This window comes from Hyperoodon ampullatus (genome assembly GCF_949752795.1).
Source record: "Hyperoodon ampullatus genome assembly, chromosome: X".
In the NCBI taxonomy this organism is placed as follows: Eukaryota; Metazoa; Chordata; class Mammalia; order Artiodactyla; family Ziphiidae; genus Hyperoodon; species Hyperoodon ampullatus.
Genome location: NC_136913.1, coordinates 76,769,764 through 76,790,135, shown reverse-complemented (window position 1 = coordinate 76,790,135; position 20,372 = coordinate 76,769,764).

Below are 20,372 nucleotides of genomic sequence, written 5' to 3'. Positions count from 1 at the left end.
ATACATATGAATAAATTTAACCTTGTAGGTGAAATATATGTACACTTAAAAATAAAAGACTTTGATGAAAGAAATTGAAGACACAAACAAATGGAAGCCACACCATGTTAATTAATCAGAAAAAATTAATAATATTAAATTGTCCATACTACCCAAAGCCATATATAGATTCAATGAAATCCTTACCAAAATTTCAATGACTATTTTCACACAAAAAAATAATCCTAAAATTTGTATGGAACCATAAATAACCTCAAATAACCAAAACATTCCTGAAAAAGAAGAAACCCAAGGCATCACGCTTCCATATTTTAAACTGTACTACAAAGTTAAAACAATCGAAGTATTATGGTACTGGTATAAAAATAAACACATAGATCCACGGGACAAATTCAAGAGCCAAGAAATAAACCCTTATATATTTATGGTCAAATAATATTTGAAAAAACTGACAAAAGCATTTAATGGGGGAAAGTATAGTCTCTTCAATATGGTTCTGGGAAAACTGAATAACATCATACAGAAGAATGAAATTTGATCCCTACATTACGCCACTCAAAAAAATTAAATTGAAGTGAATTAAAGTCTTAAGTATAAGACCTGAAACCTTAAAACTCCCAGAGAAGAACAATGGGGAAAATTTCTTTGACATTAATCTTGGCAGTTTTTTTTTTTTTAATTTTTTGTATAAGACACCAAAAGCACAGGTAACAAAACCAAAAATTAATAACTGTGACTACAACAAACTAAAAAGTTTCTGCACTGCCAAAGAGACAATTAACAAATGAATAAGCAACATACGAAATGAAAGTAAATATTTGCAAATTATATATCTGACTAGGTGCTAATAGCCTAAATATATGAAGAACTCATACAACTCAATGTTAAAAGAAACAAATAATGCATTTAAAAATGTACTAGAATAGACATTTGTCTAAAGACATATAAATGGCCAACAGACACATGTAAAGATGCTCAACATCACTAATCATCAGGGAAATACAAATCAAAACCAAAATAAGTTATCACCTCACTGCCGTAAAAATGACTATTATCAAAAAGACAAGCAATAACAAGTACTGACAAGGATGTTGGAAGGGTTCCAAATTCCCTTTGGAACCCTCATGCACTGTTGGTGGAAAGGTAAATTCGTACAACCACTATGGAAGACAATATGGATTTTCCTCAAAAAATTAAAAATAGAACTACCATACAATTCAGCAATTCCATGTCTGGGTACTTATCCAGAGAAAATGAAAACACTGATTTGAAAATATATGCATCAGTGTTTATTCCAGCATTATTCACAGTAGCCAAGATATGGAAGCAACCTGAGTGTTCATTAGTAGATGAATGGATAAGAAGAATGCGTGTATATATATATATATATATATATATATATATATATAATATTATTATTTATCATAAAATAAAGAATAAAATTTTGCTATTTGTGACAACAAGGATGGTCCTAGAGGGTATTATGATAAGTGAAATAAGTCAGAGAAAAAAAATACAAAGAAAGAAAATTATTTCTCTTATATATGGAATCTAAAAAACAAATGAATGAACATAACAAGACATAAAGAGACTCACAGATACAAAGAACAAACTGGTGTTTGCCAGAATGGAATGAGGAGAATAAAGAAATAGGTAAAGAGATAAAGAGATACAGACATCCATTTAAAAAAAAGTTAAGTCATAAGGATGTAATGTTGTGCATAACTAGACTTATTGTAGTGGTCATTTTGTAATGTATAAAACCATCAAATCACTACATTTGTACACCTGATGCTAATATAATACAATAAGTCAATTATATCTCAATTAAAAATTAGTTTACATTTTATAGAAAGCTTAATAAATAAAATAATATAATAAAGTTATGAAATACTTTCAGACAAATCTAACAAATTCATATAATACTCTTATACAGCAAATTACAAAATATTAGTGGCAAATTTTTAAAGAAGACTAAAATAATTGGAGCTATATTTTTTAAATTATAATTATTAAGAGAATATGATGGTGATTTAGGGATATAATAATAGACTAAAGTAATAGAATTTAGAGATGAAAGAACAGACTTGATTTTATATGAATCCTTGGTATAATAATAGTGAGAATAAAAATCAATGAGTAAGAGGATGATCTTTACACAAAATCATTTGTGAACAATCTATTATTCATAGGGGGGTAGAGGGGAGGAAATTATGTACTTTTCTCACCTCACACACCAAAAGTAACATAGATCATAGACTTAAGGAGAAAAAATAAATAAATTATGATTCTTTTAGAGAGTAATGGAAAATATTCTGTGACTTCAGAATTGGTTAAGATTTGATAAATACTATGTGCACACATACATTCCTCTTAAAGAAAAGGATAGATACATCTACATTAAAATTAAAACTGTCTGGGAGATTGGTTCAAGATGGCGGAGTAGAAGAATGTGCACCCACTCCCTCTTGTGAGAGCACTGGAATCACAATCAACTGTTGAACAATCACTGACAGGAAGACACTGGAATTCACCAAAAAAGATACCCCACATCCAAAGACAAAGAAGCCACAATGAGATGGTAGGAGGGGCACAATCACAATAAAATAAAATCCCATAACTGTTGGGTGAGTGACTCACAAACTGGATAACACTTATACCACAGAAGTCCACCCACTGGAGTGAAGGTGCTGAGCCCAACGTCAGGCTTCCCAACCTGGGGGTCTGGCATCGGGAGGAGAATTCCTAGAGAAACAGACTTTGAAGGCTATCAGGATTTGATTGCATGACTTCAACAGGACAGGGGGAAAGAGAGAATGCACCCTTGGAGGGAACACACAAAGTAGTGTGTGCATCAGGACCCAGGGGAAGGAGCAGTGACCCCATAGGAGACTGAACCAGACTTACTTGCTAGTGTTGGAGGGTCTCTTGCAGAGGCAGGAGGTGACTGTGGCTTACCATGAGGACAAGAACACTGGCAGCAGAAGTTTTAGCAAATATTCCTTGTGGTGAGTCCTCCCAGAGTATGCCATTAGCCCCAGCAAAGAACAGGGTAGGCTCCAGTGTTGGGTCTCCTCAAGCCAAACAACCAACAGGGAGGGAACTCAACCCCACCCATCAGCAGACAAGCAGATTAAAGATTTACTGAGCACTGCCCACCTGAGCAAGGCCCAGCTCTACCCACCACCAGTCCCTACCATCAGGAACTTGTACAAGCCTCTTAGATAGCCTCATCCACCAGAGGGCAGACAGCAAAAGCAAGAAGAGCTACAATCCTGACACCTGTGGATAAAAACCTCATTCACAGAAAGATAGACAAGATGAAAAGGCAGAGGGCTATGCACCAGATGAAGAAACAAGATAAAACCTCAGAAAAACAACTAAATGAACTGAAGATAGGCAACCTTCTAGAAAAAGAATTCAGAATAATGATAGTGAAGATGACCCAGGACTTCAGAAAAAGAATGAGGGCAAAGATCGAGAAGATGCAAGAAATGTTTAACAAAGACCTAGAAGAATTAAAGAACAAACAGAGATGAACAATACAATAACTGAAATGAAAAATACACTAGAAGGAATCAATAGCAGAATAACTGAGGCAGAAAAACGCATAAGTGACCTGGAAGACAGAAAAGTGGAATTCACTGCTGCAGAACACAATAAAGAAAAAAGAATGAAAAGAAATTAAGACAAACTAACAGACTTCTGGGACAACATTAAATGCAACAACATTCACATTATAAGGGGCCCAGAAGGAGAAGACAGAGAGAAAGAACCTGAGAAAACATTTGAAGAGATTATAAATGAAAACTTCCCCAACATGGGAAAGGAAATAGCCACCCAAGTCCAGGAAGCACAGAGAGTCCCAGGGAGGATAAGCCCAAGGAGAAACATGCTGCGACACATAGTAATCAAATTGACAAAAATTAAAGCCAAAGAAAAATTTTTGAAAGCAACAAGGGAAATACAACAAATAACATACAAGGGAACTCCCATAAGTTTAACAGCTAATTTCTCAGCATAAACTCTGAAAGCCAGAAGGAAGTGGCAGGATATATTTAAACTGATGAAATGGAAGAACCCACAACCAAGATTACTCTACCTGGTAAGGATATCATTCATATTCAATGAAGAAATCAAAAGTTTTATACACAAGCAAAAGCTAAGAGAATTCAGAACCACCAAACCAGCACTACAACAAATGCTGAAGGAACTTCTCTAAGTGGGAAACACAAGAGAAGAAAGGACCTACCAAAACAAATCCCAAACAATTAAGAAAATTGCAATAGGAACATACATATCCATAATTACCTAAAATGTGAATGGATTAAGTGTTCCAGCCAAAAGACACAGGCTTGCTAAATGGATACAAAAATAAGACCCATATATATGCTGTCTACAAGAGACCCAATTCATACCTAGGGACACATACAGACTGAAAGTGAGGGGATGGAAATAGATATCCCATGCAAAAGGAAATCAAAAGAAAGCAGGAGTAGCAATACTCATACCAGATAAAATAGACTTAAAAATAAAGAATGTTACAAGAGACAATGAAGGACACTACATAATGATCAAGGGATCAATCCAAGAAGAAGATATAATAATTATAAATATATATGCACCCAACATAGGAGCACATCAGTACATAAGGCAACCGCTAACAGCTATAAAAGAGGAAATCGACAGTGACACAGTAATACTGGGGAACTTTAACACCACACTTACACCAATGGACATATCATACAAACAGAAAATTAAAAAGGAAATACAAGATTTAAATGACACAATAGACCAGGTATATTTAATTGATATTTATAGGATATTCCATCCAAAACCAGCAGATTACACTTTCTTCTCAAGTGCACATGGAACATTATCCAGTATAGATCACATCTTGAGTCACAAATCAAGCCTTAGTAAATTTAAGAAAATTGAAATCATATCAAGCATCTTTTCTCACCACAGCACTAAGAGATTAGAAATCAGTTACACAGGAAAAAATGTAAAAAACACAAACACATGGAAAGTGAACAAAACGTTAATAAATAACCAAGAGATCACTGAAGAAATCAAAGAGGAAGTCAAAAAAAATACCTAGAGACAAATGACAATGAAAATGCAATGATCCCAATCCTATGGGATGCAGCAAAAGCAGTTTTAAGAGGGAAGTTTATAGCAATACAAGCCTAACTGAAGAAACAATAAAATTGTCAAGTAAACATCTAACCTTACACCTAAAGGAACTAGAGAAAGAAGAAGAAGAAGAACAACAACAACAAAAACCCACAGTTAGTAGAAGAAAAGAAATCATAAAAATCAGAGCAGAAATAAATGACATAGAAAAAAGAAAACAATAACAAAGATCAATAAAATTCTTTGAGAAGATAAATAAAATTGATAAACCATTAACCAGACTCATGAAGAAAATAAGGGAGAACACTCAATTCAACAGAAATAGAAGTGAAAAAGGAGAAGTAACAAGTGACACTGCAGGAATACAAAGGATCATGAGAGACTACTACAAGCAACTATATGCCCCAAAAATGGGCAACCTGGAAAAATGGAAAAATTCTTAGAAAAGCACAACCTTCCAAGACTGAACCAGGAAGAAACAGAAAATATAAGCAAACAAATCACAAGCACTGAAATTGAAACTGTGATGAAAAATATTCCAACAAACAAAGCCCCAGGACCACATGACTTCACAGAGGCATTCTGTCAAACATTTAGAGAAGGGCTAACACCTATCCTTCTCAAACTCTTCCAACATATAGTAGAGGGAGGAACAATCCGAAAGTCATTCTACGAGGCCACCGTCACACTGATACCAAAACCAAAGATGTCACAAAGAAAGAAACCTACAAGCCAATATCACTGATGAACATAGATGCAAAATTCCTCAACAAAATACTAGCAAAGAGAACCCAACAGCACAATAAAAGGATCATACACCATGATCAAATGGGGTTTATCCCAAGAATGCAAGGATTATTCAATATATGCAAATCAATGAATGTGATAAACCATATTAACAAATTGAAGGAGAAAATCCATATGATCATCTCAATAGATGCAGAAAAATGTTATAAGAAAATTCAACACCGATTTTTGAGAAAATCCCTCAAGAAAGTAGGCATAGAAGGAACCTGCCTAAACATAATAAAGATGCTATATGACAAACCCACAGCAAACATCATTCTCAATTGTGAAAAATTGAAAGCATTTCCTCTAAGATCAGGAAGAAGACAAGGATGTCTACTCTCGCCACTATTATTCAACTTAGTTTTGGAAGTCCTAGCCATGCAATCACAGAAGAAAAAGAAATAAAAGGAATACAAATTGGAAAAGAAAAAGTAAAACTGTCACTGTTTGCAGATGACATGATATTATACATAGAGAATCCTAAAGATGCCACCAGGATACTACTAGAGCTAATCAATGAATTTGGTAAAGTTTCAGGATAAAAATCAATGCACAGAAACCTCTTGCACTCCTATACATTAACAAAGAAAGATCAGAAAGAGAAATTAAGGAAACAATCTCATTCACCATTGCAAAAAAAGAATAAAATACCTAGGAATAATCCTAACTAAGGAGGTAAACAACCTGTAGTCAGAATATTGTAAGAAACTGATGAAAGAAATCAAAGATGACACAAAAAGTTGGAGAGATATACCATGTTCTTGGATTGGAAGAATCAATACTGTTAAAATTACTATACTACCCAAAGCAATCTACAGATTCAGTGCAATCCGTATCAAATAACCAACGGCCTTTTTCACACAAATCAAATAAAAAATCTTAAAATCTGTATGGAGACACAAAAGACCCCGAATAACCAAAAAAAAAGAGCTGGAGGAATCAGACTCCCTGACTTCAGACTATACTACAAAGCTAGAGTAATCAAGACAATATGGTACTGGCACAAAAACAGAAAAATAGATCAATGGAACAGGATAGAAATCCCTGAGATAAACCCACACACCTATGGTCAACTAATCTATGACAAAGGAGGCAAGGATATACAATGGAGAAAAGACAGCATCTTCAATAACTGGTGCTGGGAAAACTGAACAGCTACATGTAAAAGAATGAAATTAGAACACTCCCTAACACCATATACAAATATAAACGCAAAATGGATAAAAGACCTAAATGTAAGGCCAGACACCATCAAACTCTTAGAGGAAAACATAGGCAGAACACACTATGACATAAATCACAGCAAGATCCTTTTGGACCCACCTCCTAGAGAAATGGAAATAAAAACAAAAATAAACAAATGGGACCTAATGAAACTTAAAAGTATTTTCACAGCAAAGGAAACTATGAACAAAAAGAATAGACAAACCTCAGAATTGGAGAAAATATTTACAAATGAGTAAACGGACAAAGGATTAATCTCCAAAATATATAAACAGCTCATGCAGCTCAATATTAAAAAACAAACAAACAAACAACCCAATGAGAAAATGGGCAGAAGACCTAAATAGACATCTCTCCAAAGAAGACATACAGATGGCCAAGAGGCACATGAAAAGCTGCTCAACATCACTAATTATTAGAGAAATGCAAATCAAAACTACAATTTGGTATCACCTTACAGCATTTATAATTGGTGTCATCAGAAAATCTACAAACAACAGTTGCTGGAGAGGGTCTGGATAAAAGAGAACCCTCTTGCACTGTTGGTGGGAATGTAAATTGATACAGCCACTGTAGAGAACAGTTTGGATGTTCCTTAAAAAACTAAAATTACAATTACCATATGACCCAGCAATCCCACTACAGGGCATATAACCAGAGAAAACCATAATTCAAAAAGACACATGCGCCCCAAGGTTCGTTGCAGCACTATTTACAATAGCCAGGTCATGGAAGCAACATAAATGCCCATCGACCAATGAATGGATAAAGGAGATGTGGTACATATATAAAATAGAATATTACTCAGACATAAATTGGAATGAAATTGTGTCATTTGTAGAGATGTGGATAGATCTAGAGACTGTCATACAGAGTGAAGTAAGTCAGAAAGAGGAAAACAAATCTCGTATATTAACACATATATGTGGAACCTAGAAAAATGGTCCAGGTGAACAGGTTTGCAGCCAGAAATAGAGACACAGATGTACAGGTCAAACATATGGACACTGAGCGGGGAAAGTGTTTGGGGGAGGGTGTGATGAATTGGGAGATTGGGATTGATATATATACATTAATATGTATAAAATGGGTAACTAATAAGAACCTGCTGTATAAAAATTAAATAAAATAAAATACAAAAATTAAAAAAACCTGTTTTTTAAACATATTAGAAATACTGAAAAATTACCTATAAAATTAGCTCACAAAGAACTAGTTTTCATAATAAATAAAGAACTTCTACAACTCAATAAGAAAAAAATAATCCAAAAGGAAAACGGACAAAAAGTTTAAACAGGCTCTTTATAAAGAGCAAATCTTAATAGCCAATTACATATAAGAAGATAATCTCATTAGTAATGAGGATCAGTCTACCATAAGCTACAATCAGGAAACAGTACATAACTACTATTTGACAAAAACAATGACATTACTTAAGGATGGCTGGAATTTGAAGCTCTTCCACTGCTAGTAGAGGATTAAATCAGTAAAACATATATGGAATATATACATATACATATATATATATATATAGCTTAATAAATTCAAACATCTTCCTAACCTGTTACCCAACGATTTTACTGCTAGGTTTATAAGGAAGAGAGATGTCTGAAATACATAATTTTGTTATATTCAATGGAATATTTTATAGCAGTGAAAAGGAATAATAAATGATACTGTAACACCCATTGACATGGATGTCCTTTACAAACATGATTTTGAGCAAAAGAAGCCAGTCATAGAAGAATGCATTTAAAAAATGACTAAATTTCTACAAAGTTCAAAAACACAGAAAACCTAACAATATATTTTTCAGACATAAATATGTGGATGATAAAATTCAAAATAAAAGCAAGAGAATGGTTCCTAAAGATAGATATCATGTCTGGGGGAGGGGGATATTTTTCAATGAGGGTTATGCAGGTTTCTGTTGCAAGAATTTTTATTTTATAATTTTTATTAAACTACAATCATACAGTGATGAACCTGATGGTGATGATGATAGGAATATAGATGAATAGGTGATAGAGATATAGATACATGATAGATAGATACCAGTTGATAGATATTTACTGAATACTTACCATGTGTAGGACACTCTAATTAAGATGTATTTTATCATTTAGTCTCTAAAGAAAAGTACATGTTAAGTACTAATTTTATCTCCATTGTAAAATAATGAAATGCAGACACAGCTTGCTAATGGAGCCTGAATTCCAACAAAGACAGTTCCATAGTCTACACACTGGACCTGAAAAAAATAGACAGCTAGATATTCCTCCAGCAAAGATTTTTTTTTTTTTTCAGGATCATCAGAGTTGATCATCATTCAAGTCCCCTCACAGCAAAGGAAGAAGAACATTTTTATAAAGAGGAGAAGGACTTTGGAAAGGCTAAAGTAAACAAACAGTCCATGTCTTTTTATTGGTTGAGTTCATGCCAGTAAAACGGAGGAATCCTTCTTGTTAGGCTCTGCTGTTATCTTTGCAAGACATGAGAGCGCCTCCTTCTGGTCACAATTGAAGTTCCTGTTTATTAGTTTCTTTATATTAACTGCATTTGATTAATATCTCTTTCTAAAAGCCTCACTAATCTAGAGTCAAGTTTTTGAGTTTCTGAAGTTTTTTGTCTTTCAATATTAGAAAGGACATTTCCTGGGTGTCCTGTCTCATGCACAGATTGGAAACTTGTTAAGTCACATTCAAGTAACAAGAAGGGGTATGAGGGAGTACTCTTAGGTACTTCTGGTCTAAAGTCCATGTGTTACCAAGAACACAGACATTGGAGATCATCTGAAGTGTTATGTCATCATTAATGGTTTGGTGACAAACTTCCAACAGGCCTGCTCTGGATATCTGGGAAAATGTTTCATCAGATATTGTTTGCTTCAATGCCAGGAAACCTTTACTTTCAGTTCACCAGATGATGTGCAAGTCTAGTCAGGGTTCAGTGCATTTTTTAGGTGTGTCATGTGAATCCAAGAGTCTATTCTTTGGAGTTTTGTAGCACAAGGTTTGGTTAGCAGTATTTGATAAGGGCCTCTCCAGAAGGCTACAGAAAGTTCTTTTGGAGATACCTTTTTCAATAGGCAAAATCTCCATGTTGCAAGGTGTGATGTGTAAGACGTTTGTCTCCTGAGGGTGCATTATGAAAAGATTACTCTACCAAAGCATAGTTATTTTTAATAGAAACAATTAGGTCTTTGCAATATTGAAATACCTCTCCTTTTTATCAGTTGTGGGCCAAAAAAAAAAAAAAAAATGCCGGGAGCCAAGTGAATCCTCTGCCTATCTTGAAGAGTGACAGTTTATGAATTCCAAAAGGAGTGGATCTGAGATGTAGAAGGACCAATGGCAATGCTTTTGGTCAAGGTATTTCGAGGGCCTCTACAAAATGTGCCAGTTGAGTCTTAATAATGCTGTTAATGAATTGGACTAAATCAGAGGATTGAGGGTGGTAAGTGCAGTGAAAATGTTGTATAACCAGACAAACAGTTTAGACTTATTGGCCAAGAAAATGGGTTCCTCAATAACTATGAAGTTCCAGGGCAGCTCCCCAGGTGGGGAAAATATTTTGCAAAACGATTTGAACCACAGAAAGGACAAAGGAAGGATTCAGTCCAGTGTGAAAACATACAGACCATGACTAAAACATATTTATATCCATACATTAGATAGAGTAAATTGTATGAAATCCATTTGCCAGACCTCAAATGGTTTATGATACAGTTTAAAATGTCTAGGAGGAGTACAAACAGGCTCCCATGTGTTGTACTTTGGACAAGTGGGACAAGTGAGGTAGGTACTTTGTGTAGCCTTGTTAATGTTTCCCCACAAATAATAATTTATTAAAGTTACCATTTTTTCAGTAGACAAATGGTTTAATATAGGTACAGTGGTAAGGAGTGGGAATTTTTTAGTAGGTAGGACTAGGTTCTTATTTGGTCTAAAGGAGAGCTTTCTCTTTTTATCAAACCAAGAATTGTTGAATTTCCAATCTCGTTTTTCCTTTTCTGAGGCCAACTGTTGGGCTTCCATTTTTTTCTAAATTATTATTTGAGGAAATATACCTTGGGACTATGAAAGAGGTTTGGCTGCTCTTGGTCCTTTAAAGGCAGTATTCTTTGCAGAAATATCATCAAGGTGATTTTCCTTAGCTTCCACAGGATCAAGTTTAGAATGCCCTGGAATCTTAATAATAGCTAAAGTGGCAGGTAAAAGTATTGCATTATTCCTAAACTTAGGGGCCATTTTAATTTTAATTTTATTTCCACCAGAAGTAAGGAAGTCACATTTCTTCCACAACATTCCAAAACAATGAGCTACTACAAAAGCATATATACTATAAGTATAAATATTGCAGCTTTGTCCTTGATTAAGGTACAAGCCCATGAAAGAACCTGTAATTCATTCTGTTGGCCTGAAGTAGCCATAGATAAAGATGCTACCTGAACAACATCAAAAGGAGTTGCAATAGCACACCCAGCACAATATTTGCCAATGTCATCTTTTAAATAAGAACCATCAGTGAACCATGAAAAATAAATATTACCCAATGGAATTTCCTATAGATCATCACGAGGAGTAAGGAGGTGATCCATCAGCACTAAGCAGTCATGAGAAACTTTGTCAGTGATGGAGGAGAGAAGAATAGCAGGGGTAAGTTTATTACAATACAAAGAGTTAGTGAGCAGCAGTTAACAAAAGAATTGCATAGGAGTTGAGGTGGATAATTGAGAAATGTTAAGTGTGCTGAAAATTCAGGAGAGCTTCTACTGCATGAGGTACAAAAATGGGTCAAGGGGATCCCACAACTGTTTTCTCAGTGGCCTTAACCAAAAGGGCAATGACTGTAATCGATTTAAAGCAAGGCGATTATCCCCATGCCACAGGGTTCTGTTGCTGGATATAATATCCTATTTGTCACTGGTGATCCCTGTGTTTTTGAGTGAGTACCCCAAGGGCATTTCTTTCCCTTTCTGTATATAAAAAGGAAAAAGAGAGTCTGAAAATTGGGATGCCAAAGGGCAGGTGGCATCAAACACTCTTTTAAGGTCTTGAAGTCTATGTCATCTTGTTCTTTTTAGAAAATTGGGTTGAGGTTGTTATTGTTGTGTAAAAAATATAGTGGTTTGGCCATTAGACAGAAATATTGGCAATAAACAACTAGCCTGAGAAAACCTTGCAGTTGGCATTTAATTTTAGATTTGGGAAACAGGACACCATGAAGTCTATCTGGATTTATGTGTAGCCCTTTTTCTGATATCAGATGCCCTAAATATTGAAACTGGGTTTGTGTAAACTGGAATTTTTCTTGGCAACCTTATGTCTTTTTAAGGCTAAAGTCTTTAGCAAGTGGATGTTGTCTTCCTCTGAGGAAGCCTGAGACAGAGAGCAAAACAGCAAATCATCCACATATTCTAACAGAGTAGAAGCTAGGAATATTTATATCATCCAGATGAGCCTTCAGCATTTGGGAGAAATAAGAATGTTTCTAAGAAAAATGCTGAGGTATTATTGCTCAGCTGATTTATTTTTTTTCTCCCGTAGTGAAGGCAAAACAGTATTGGCTAGCTTCATCAACTGGAATACTAAAGAGTGCACTGCATGAATCAATTAAAGTTAAAAAAATACTAGCAGTGGGAATGGATGTTAGTAACATATGAGGGTTAGGAACAATAGGGTGTCAAGGGATAACAATGTGTTTTATTGCTTGGAGGCTCTAGACAAACCTCCACCCTTAACCCTCAGGTTTTCTTACCAGTAAAATGGGAGTGGTACAGGTGTTGGTACAGGTATCATGAGGCCTTGAAGCTTGTAATCATCTATTATGGGCTTTATACATTGAAGGCTTTTTACATAAAGGGTATTGGTTAATTCTGGGAAGAGGTTTTGAGGGACCTGTTTGAATCTTGGGGAGTTCACTGTAAGTTTTGCCAAAATCTGTTGGAGATTTTGCCCATTAGGAAGGTGGTAGCTTATTCAACAGGAACAAATAATCAGTGTTTCTAGAATTTGCTCTAGTACCCTCTAAGATGAGGCAAATAAAAGATTTCAAAGGGTCATTTAATTCACCTGGTTGGTTACTTTGGTGACTACTATCAATTTATAGAATTATTTCCCCCTTTGGGGAGAAGGAAATTCTGGCATGATACTTCTTTAAGAATTCTCAGCCTAATAAATGTGTAGGAGAAAAGGAACTAAGGAGAAAAGGATGGATATCCCTCAAATGGCCTAAACAAAAGAGATTATGTTCAGAAACAGGGATCTCTTTGGATTCATGAGAGATTTGCATTGTTGAAACTGTTTTAGTAATCTGAAGGAAGAGCTGCTTTCTAGTAGTGGGGTTGAGCACTGAGAGTGTGGCTCCGATATCATTTAGAACTCGAAGAGATTCGCCCCCAATCTGGAGACATACTTTACCAAGACAATTAAAAGGAGGGATTGGGAAGAGCCCCTGTAGTTCCTCAGAGCCACATCATTGAGAAGTGAGAGAATGTTGGAAAGGCTGGTTAGAGGGCTGAAAGTGCCTAAGGCACTTCAAAATTGTAGCAATGCTTTTCCCAATATCCTGGCTCTTTGCAATAATAGCATAAATTAGAGGGGTTTTATTTTTGTTTAGGAGCCTTCATTTTATGGAGTTAAAGGTAAAGAATTTCAGTGTTTTTTTCTTTGAGGTGACTAATGTAGACTGGGAGAAAGCTGCTTTGCGAAATTAACTAAATATGGAGTGGACATAGTTTCCCATTCCTTCTTGATCCTTTTACTAGAAGGGAAATGTTCTGGTTCAGTCCATTAATAAACATAGTGTTAAAAGCTATCCAGTGAAAACAACATCTGAAGGAAGATCAAATTTTTCCTTAAAAAATCAGAAGTTGATTGTAATAGTCATGAATAGGTTCATCATATTTTTGTATGCAAGCCTGATATTTGATCCAATCAAGAGGCTATGGAGAGGCCCTAGTAGTTGCTTAACAATAGCTTGAGCCTGATCACATGATAGGTCAGTGGGCTGGTCTCTCACTTGTCATTCTAGAGACCATTCTGAATTCTTCCAATTAGTGTTTTTCACCCAATGCCAAGCTTGGCCTTCACTGACAAGCATATGAACCAGCTGATATAAGTCAGAGAAACCAGGTTAATATGTATGAATGACTATATTAAATTCCTCAGCAAATCAGAGAGGATCTTCAGTTACTTTGAAAACTCTTTACCTATGGCTGACAGTTTAGCATTAGTCCAGGGAATATAAGAAATTAAGGGCTTAGCTTCTGGATTGTCACAAAACTTAATTTTTAAGGTACAGGTTCTGACAAAATAAGAGGAAAGGGGAGTGGGGAGAGTTTCAGAAAAAAAAAGGAAAGTTTGGTGAGATAATTAGTATAGGGGATTTGAGGGTATAGTGGAGGTATAGGTGGTGTAGAAGGAAAGGGAGAAGATGGTGCCTGGGACAGAGGCTAGCCAAGAGGAGGCAAGGGAGAGAGATAAGCTGGCACTGGAGGTGGAGCCTGAGATAAAGAAGATAAGGAAGAAGACCCTAAGGCTTCAGGGCTCATTTTATCTTTCTTTAATTCCTTGTCTGTCTCAGTTTATCTTAAAATTTTATTTTTTTCAGAGGCAATTTTAGACTCCTGATAACGTTGGGAAGCCTCAAAATACCAATTGAAATAAGTGTTTCACTACCAACCAAATGGTTGGTCCATTTAATTAGAGAACTCTGAGAATTTTTGGGCTATTGTAGTCCAATTCAGTTTTAAGGAAATTAAGTTTGGGGATTTTAAAAGTTCCCCACAATGACCATTAATATTCTAAATTGTCTTTGGTCAGGTTGGTCCATTTAGTTAGAAATGTGCATGAAGAAGGACCAGTTTTTAAACATAAAAATTGGCCAGTGTTACTGTAGGGAAAGAGTACCCTCAAAGTATTTAGATAACTGGGATCTCAGAGGTTTTTATCTAGAGTAAAAATCAATATTCAAACAATTCAAATAGCTTACAGCATAAACCAGTCAATTCAAACACTTGCAAACTAATCCCAGCCAGGTCTAAGGAGACAGCTTGGTCTCAGAGGAGCCAGGCCAAAGGCTTTTTTAGCCAGTCAACGGAGAATTGTCTCTTCCAGAGGAATAGACTGAAGGTTGTAAACCTGGCACAGTTTCAGATTAACAGCCCCTGTTTTTGAAGGAATGAGCCAGAGGCATTTTCTGCCAGTTTTGTTTAAACAGTCTGACCTCAAAATCAGAATGAAGTGCCAAATGAGTACTTATATACAGAACAAGGCCTTAATGGGAAAGACAAAACCTTAAAATAGATCCCAAATCAAACCTGGAAAGCTTCAAAAGCAAAGAGGTCATGAGCTCAAATTCAGGAGACAGATGTACCTTCAAACAACCCCAAGGTCAGTGAGAAAGCAGTGACAGTGGGTAAAATTGTGGATACCACACCTATTTCCTCACCAGTCCTAGAGTCATCACGGGTCTTCTCTGGTCCCCTTATGGGCTACCAAAATGTTGATCTGAAATAAATGGACTGCTAGATATTTCTTCAGCAAAATTTGGTTTACTTAAGATCAGCAGATTTGCAATTTGAGGTCTGCAACCATGGCAAACCATGTGCAAGTTCTCACATGGCATAGAGAGGAAAGGGAAATTGAGAGGGTACTAGTAAGCAAAGAATTCATGGCTTTTTATTGGCTGAGTCCTTGCCAAAAAAGAAGAGGATTATTTTTTCTTCTTGTTGGAATCTGCTATTGTCACAGAGCATGGGAGCTCCCTCTTCTGGTCTCCCAACTCTATTTAATTCAGGTTTCTGTTTATTAATTTTACCAGAGTTTCAGATAAGTGTTTTAATTACCACAACACTTCCTAACCAGATTAAAATGATAGCTATGTTATTAAGAAACAATATACCAAGTTTGTTCTTTGGACATGACAGCTAAAATGGCTTTCTTATATCCTCTGCTTGTGGAAACTGGGGAGTAGACCAAGCAGCATTGAAACTTATTTCTCTTATCTTAACATAATTAAAATTTAATTTTTAAGTTTCAGTCTTTAATTATATAACAAGAATCTTATGAAAGATTCCAATACAGATTTTTTAAAGTGTGATTATCTTGGGCAGCTGCCCTAGGTTAGTTGCCACAGGCCTCGCTCCCATCTGGAAATAGCCCTACTATATGATATAAGGAAATATAGACTGTTTTAGAAAGTAAATAGAGGAAAATACAATTTTGGAACAACTAAACATTTGGATCTAAAAATTTAGAATGTTAAAATTATGATGTTAAGCCATAACTCTATCAATTATTTTTAATATGCAGAAAGTTTATATTTTTCAATTTTCTCTTCATAGTATATATTACTGCTCTTCCTCAAAACAGTGCTAATTAACGAGCTAAAATAAACTTGAATAAACATAATGAAGAAGAAAGGGTTCAATACAAACTGCAAGTGTTTTAAAGATATAAAGGATATTTTATTTAAAGGTTTGTGTGTGTGTGTGTGTGTGTGTGTGTGTGTTTACAATCATTACTATCTTATGTTTGTAACAAGCCCAATGTAACTTCATAATCCCAGTAAGGTATAAATAATTTGAGCTCCTAGTACACTAGGGACATCTCTGAAGATTTAACATGACTCCCTCAAATTCTGCATTTTCAACTGTGAAATAACTCATTCAAAAGAAATATAGCTGAAATTATTTTTGGAGTTGAATATTACTTCATTAGTTTGAAGTTAGTTTGGACACATGGCATGAAATTCAAATTCACATGGAATTCATATTCAAATGTAAACTGAATGAACTATTAAATAAAATTTGTTTAAATATGCTATGAAGAGAATGAAGACAAAAGAGAATAGCCTTGCCACATGAGTAACAGTGGAAAGAAAGTTAAAATGATATCCCTCCACTTTCATAACCATATTTGAGTATTTGTACTTTTAAATCACTTTTGGATAATACTAAGTTATTGAGTTCTTTATTATTTTCAGTTAATGAACTTCTATGTTTACTATTTCTGTGTATTCTTTGTATGTTTTACATTATTTCTTCTTTCAAATGTTTTATCTCTTATGCACAAGGAGAATTGGGGAAAGGGGACAACAATTAGCAGAGATACAGAAGGCAAGGATAAGATCTCTACACTTCAGATCTCTCATTCTCTATTTAGTAAAAATAAAAGTACTTGAGCACAATAATGCCTAATTCATCCTCATAACTTGTCTCGTCCCTCTCCTTCCAGCATGTATCACAAGTCTTAACAAGCAGATAATGCTCAGCCAATATTTGTCCAATTGCACCTAAAGAGGAAAATCTATTTTCTCAGTCAGAATGAAATCATCCTAATATATATCTCATTTGTAAGGTATATGTTGTGTACCCTAGTGCAAATTTAGTAAATTTTTTCAAAGTTTCATATCCCTCTCTTGGAGCTGAGAAGTTCCAGCTTACTTCTTTATATAAGTATTGGTTTTGTAGTCAGAAAGCCACAATGGCAAACCCAACGTTACCATACATTTAGGTATATAGATTCAGACAAAAGTTCATCAATTTTCTTTGAGTATCAGCTTCACCTGCAAAATTAAAATAAGAGTACCTACCTGATAGAAACATTGTGGACTAACATGAGACAAAATTTATGTAAATAATTTAACAACATTCAATATCTATGCTTAATAAACAGTAGTTATTTTTTAAATTATCATCATTTTTCCAGATTATTTCCTTGAAACTAAACAGTATTAACATACCAAGACCTTATATTTTTTTCTACCCTAACCAATTTGAAGTAACAGTTTTTAAGAATTTTAAGCAATTAAAGTTTCAAAAAAAAGAAGAAATCATACTAATAAAATGCTAGGGAAAGAAGGTGATATTTCATTATATTGAAGCATTTAGATTCAACAAATATACTCCAACAACAATTTTAAAAGGTAGGATTTTGGTTATCAAGAAAATAAAATTGTGTTAACAAGTACTAATTTCTGGGGAGTAATTCCCCACCTTACTGCTTTTTTAAAATTTTGCTGAGAGCATTTATTCATGAATTTGTTTACTCTTTAAATATATATATATATATAGTGCTTGCTATGTGCCCAGTACTGTTTAAAGGGCTAGGAGTATATCAGTGTGCAGAATCAAAGAAGATAGCTACCCTCATTAAGTTCAAATTTAATAATGGAGAGGCACGTAGAAAACAATAAAAAATAAGTAATATGTCAATTATAAAATATGTGATATATGATAAATACTAAGGAGAAAAGAGAGATAGCGGGATAAAGGAGATGGAGAGTATGGGCTGGGGTTGAGAGATCAGAGGAGCCCTCACTGAGAAGGAGATATGTGAACAAATATTTAGACTGAATATAGATAGGTGGAGGAAGAGTGACAGGGCAGGAGAGCTACTAATTTAAGTTCCTGGGCAGAATTTTTGACATGTAAGACTCAGTGCAGGAAGGCTAATGGAGCAGAGTTTGCCAGAGAAAGAATAGTAAGGGATAGAGGAGAAGTGGGGAAGAAAAGTCACAAAAGGTCTTGTAGGCCATCATAAGGACTTAGGCTTTTTCTCTCTGTCAAATATGATGGCATTGTAGGATATTGTCTGAGCAGTGTATCTAGTATAATTAAACTTTATGAAAAATACAGGGAAGCTAGATTGAGTTCCAAGACAAAAATGAATAATATTTAGTATACTGTTAGAATAATTAACTAATGAAATTGAAATTTCATAATCTGCCGGAGTGATATATGGGAGGATGGAAATTAGAACAGGTTTAGGAGAAGACATGCTACTTGGTCATACATTTGCCTGAAGAGAAAGAGACAATAATGAAGTCTAGCAAAAATATCTAATTTCGATTTGATTAATTTTTTTTCAAGCAGAGATAGACATAGATGTTAGGATAGTTCACAAAGAAATTATAATATTTCTCTCAAGCATTTTTATAAGTAAATCAGATTTTTAAATTGTAGTTGAATTTGAAAGAGAATTTGAGATAAAGCCAAAACCATAATTGAATTATAGCTCTAAAGTCATCCAAAAGGGGGAAGAAAATAATGATCTTTCAAACAGAAATAACAGTGAGCTATTAATTTATTGATAAGTACAGAGTATCAAGTTCCCCTGAACTTGCTACTATTGACTTTCCAGAAGATGTAAATAAATGAAGTGGGAAAAGGGCATGGTACTCAAATATTTCTGGTTTACTGGGAATACTTAGATATTGGCAAATCTCTTTCAGCAAGGTTACATCTACTGCCAAGGAATTTCTAATTATAAGTTGTAGATACTGAAGTCATCTTTGTAAGCCTGATATTCAGGTTATTCAGCTTGTTTTTTTTTTCTTAATCAACAAACTTAGCCTCACTTGGGAGGGCTCTCAGCAGTGGAGGTTTGCCAGCAATTGCTATAATCCTTCTCAGTTCAGAGAAGATGAGCCACTGACTTAGTTTAATTTGCCCAGAGCTGAGGAGGCCATTTTGCATGGTGTGGGGGCAAATGGATTTGGCACAGACAGATGGCAAAGCATCCCAGGAATCACAACAGGATCATCACAGCAACAAGATATGCCACAGGCAACTACTGAAACCCTGCAGAAGAGTGCTGTGAAATAGATTTTAAGTAGTCAAATGTCACATGGTAGCACCTGATTTTAAAGGGAAGAAATAATTTCAAGAGTGAAAGTTTCAAATTTGTACACTTGTTAAAAATTGTTGAGGGAGAATAAAGCAATGATTATACACCAACCTGCTTAAAATGCACCATTGATTCTCAATAAAATGTTTAGGTTCTGGACTCATAGATACTTCCTTCTCATTAGAAAATAAATAACTATACAGGAGTACAGATACATAAATTGCAATTTAAGGAATAATAAAATAAGGTATATGTTAATGGGTGACCTTCTGTGCTGTAAATCATGCTGTATTTGTATTTGAGAAAAGATTTTTAAATCAATGATCTTACAACTATCTGTTAGCACAGAAGATATTATGGTCTGTTGAATTCAATGGAATGTCAAACTAAAAATGACTACTGACTCACTCCTCTTGGGCCATGCATCTTTCATGGTTTTGCCTCTGACAAAGGTATTAAGTAATAGTTTATTAAATCCTTAGTTTCCTCTTAGATATTAGCTTCTAAATTGAGAAACTGTGCCTAATATTTGCCTTTCAATTTACACATACACACACGCACATTTTTTGATCACCCTTTCTGTGTTTA